This window comes from Equus quagga, chromosome 14, assembly GCF_021613505.1.
Source record: "Equus quagga isolate Etosha38 chromosome 14, UCLA_HA_Equagga_1.0, whole genome shotgun sequence".
Taxonomy (NCBI): domain Eukaryota; kingdom Metazoa; phylum Chordata; class Mammalia; order Perissodactyla; family Equidae; genus Equus; species Equus quagga.
Genome location: NC_060280.1, coordinates 71,238,287 through 71,241,829, shown reverse-complemented (window position 1 = coordinate 71,241,829; position 3,543 = coordinate 71,238,287). Strand labels below are relative to the sequence as shown.

The window sequence follows — 3,543 nt, the reverse complement described above, 5'->3', positions numbered from 1 at the left end:
GGCACCTTTGACTGAATCTCCTGACTTAAGTCTCAGGTTACCTTGTAATTCACCTGATGAAAAATTTCATATTTCATCTAATCTGAATGTGAGATTATTCTGGTGATGAGATCACACTAATACAGGAGAAATTTCAAAGATACATTTGCTACATTTCTTGAGTTTTGATATTCATGTATGTGATTAGGATAATCCTGTCTCTGCTATTTATTCTCTTATTTGAAAAATATAGTTTTAATACAGCTTAAGCCACATTGCCTTGAGATAGGATAAATTTTGTCTGGGCTTTGCTAAGAGCAGAGATCCTCATTTGTCTCATATTGGTCAGCCAGTTTCAGAGTCTTCTCTCATAGAAGAATTAATAACAATCCAGAACTCGATAGTATTTTAGATTAAATCAATAACGTCATTTCTGCCTCACTTTTCACTGTATGGAATTCCAACTTTTCTTGACATAGAGCCAATATAGGTCCTTTCCTCTTGCATTGGTCCCATTGTTCCAGTCTCAGGTAGTAGGCTTTAAATAAGAACCATATACTTGATGAAATTGTCTTCTCTTATGAGGGAATTGCCTGGATTTACGAGTAAGAGGAATAGAAGATGGGGGAGGGATATTTTCTCTAACAAAGCCGATATTAGAAAATATTTAGATATCTATGATTGAAGGATGTATATTAGAAAACCAGCCCCTACACAATCGGTTGTGGTTCGGAGAACAAATGTGAACTTTATATTCTTAGAGCCTCATAAAGGATGTTTTAGTGTAAGAGAAGTGTGAGGCTAGCAGTGTAAAAGGCTTTGCATATTCTGAATCATACGGGAGATTGCAGTTATCCTATTATGGAGTTGATGTTCTAGCTTGCTCTGATTGAAGCTAAAGAAGTCTCTTTATAAGCAGGTGGTGATGGTACTGAGGCATTAGTACCAGTACCAATACCAGAGATGAATCTTCCTCAAAGATCTAACTTTGAAATTGAGAAGTCTCTATAGCACAAAGAGACTTTTATTTTTATTATTTATTGTCAATCTCTCTCTGTCTCTCTCTGTCTCTCTCTCTCTCTATATATATATGGCAATTCTATAATATAAGGAACAGAGTTACATGATTCACTATCTTTTTTTCGCTCCATTTTTTTTTTTTGAGGAAGACTAGCCCTGAGCTAACTACTGCCAGTCCTCCTCATTTTGCTGAGGAAGCCTGGCCCTGAGCTAACATCCGTGCCCGTCTTCCTCTACTTTATATGTGGGATGCCTACCACAGTATGGCTTACCAAGCAGTGCCATGTCCGCACCCGGGATGCAAACCAGCGAACCCCGGGCCGCTGAAAAGCTGAACGTGCAAACTTAACCACTGTGCCACCGGGCCGGCCCCCTGATTCACTATCATTTATGGAGCAGTTATTACATGTCAGGCACTGTATTAAGTACTTTACCTGCAGTATCTCACTTAATATTTACAACTTCTTAGTTAGGTAGATGTTATTACTGCCAAATTATATATGAGGACACAAGAGAAAGATTTAGGCTTACTGTAGACTTTTGAAATGCTCACTGCTAGCAACAATTAAATTCTTGATTCTTTACATTTCCCAATAACTTTTGGAGAGAAGACAGAGTTTAAAAGAGTTCCCAAGATTCCTTCCCCCTGGTGTATGCTCCTTGTTAAATAGCCTCCCTTAGAGTGAAGGTGGGACCTGTGAATATGGTGGGATATGACTCTCTCACTTACATTACATTGCATTTCCCTTTTGCCCAGCAAACTGGAGAGAGATTCTCCTGCTGGCTTGGAAGAAGGAAGCTGCAATGTTGCCAGATGGTCAGGTGTTTAGGACATAAGGGTGACTTCAGATGCTCCCTGGCAACAGCCACCAAGAAAACAGGGACTTGAGTCCTAAAGCTGCAAGGAAATGTATTTTGCCAAAAGCCTTAATAAACTTGGAAGAGGATTCTGAGCCTCAGATGAGATTACAGACCCACCTGAGACCTTGATTTTATCTTGATGAGACTGAGCAAAGGACCCAACTGACCTGACTGAAAAGATTGCACGATAGTAAAATTGAATTGTTTTACGCTGCTAAATGTAAAGTAATTTATGGTATCAGTAGAAATCAGTAGAAATTAATGCCATGGATTTCTCCTACTTCTTTTTGCATATATCTGTGTTTGCCTCTATTTTGTGTGTGTATATGAGACATAGAGAGAGGCAGATGATGAAATCATGCCATCACCTTTATAAAAGAAGCTTTGCAGTAAGCAAAGTTGAGCATAACTCCAGAATTATCTGCCATGGATGATGCAGTTGCTACACAGAGAATGGGTTCTCCCTTTTTACATAAATCCTGAATGTTCTTTATATTCCCACGGGGAGAGGTACCAAAAGTGTGGAGAAACGACAAACGTGAGCCTCATGACAACATTCATCCTCATGGGCTTTCCCCATGCACCTGCACTGGACACCCCTCTCTTTGGAATCTTCTTGGTGATTTACTTACTCACCGTGGTGGGGAACCTCCTCATCCTACTGGTGATCAGTATGGATTCCCACCTCCACACCCCCATGTACTACTTCCTGGCCAATCTGTCCTTCATTGACATGTGGTTCTCCACAGTCACTGTGCCCAAAATGCTGATGACCTTGGTCTCCCCAGGCGGCAAGACTATCTCCTTCCACAGCTGTATGGCCCAGCTCTACTCCTTCCACTTCCTGGGGATCACCGAGTATTTCCTCTACACAGTCATGTCCTATGACCGCTACCTGGCCATCAGTTACCCACTCAGGTACAGCAGCATGATGAGTGGGAGAATGTGTGCCCTCCTGGCCACAACCATGTGGCTAACTGGTTCTCTGCACTCTGCTGTCCAGACCATACTGACGTTCCGTTTGCCCTACTGTGGGCCCCAACAGATCCAGCATTACATTTGTGATGCACCACCCATCCTCAAACTTGCCTGTGCAGACACTTCTGCCATTGAGATGGTGATCTTTTTCAATATCGGGGTAGTGGCCTCCAGCTGCTTTCTCCTGATAGTGCTGTCGTATGTGTCCATTGTCTGTTCCATCTTTAAGATCCACCTCAGAAGGGAGACACAGAGCCTTTCAGACCTGCACCTCCCACTGCATTGTTGTCCTTTGTTTCTTTGGCCCTGGTGTTTTCATTTACCTGAGGCCAGGCTCCAAGAATGCTGTGGATGGAGTTGTGACCATTTTCTACACTGTGCTGACACCCCTTCTAAACCCTGTGGTGTACACCCTGAGGAACAAAGAAGTGAAGAAAGCTCTGTTGAAGCTGAAAGACAAAGTAACATAGTCTCAGAGTAAATAAACATTTGATGTAGATATGTGCAGTCTTAAAAAAAACTGGTAATGTAGTTTAATCATCCACAAGTAATTTATTTCATGTATCATTTTCAATGTGAAGAGTATCCAAAACTACCTACTCAGGAATATTTGTTTCACAGCTTTTTCTGAAGAGTTTAAAAAATCACAATTTTTTTTTTTTTACAGTGAACATGCTTAAATTTTGATCTATCAACTCATTTCTC

The 3,543-nt window shown here is 41.2% G+C and overlaps 1 pseudogene; it reads left to right on the top strand.

The window, feature by feature from the left end:
- Positions 1-2,293: 2,293 nt before the first annotated feature.
- Positions 2,294-3,308, top strand: LOC124225586 (olfactory receptor 10G9-like; annotated as a pseudogene).
- The last annotated feature ends 235 nt before the right edge of the window (positions 3,309-3,543 follow it).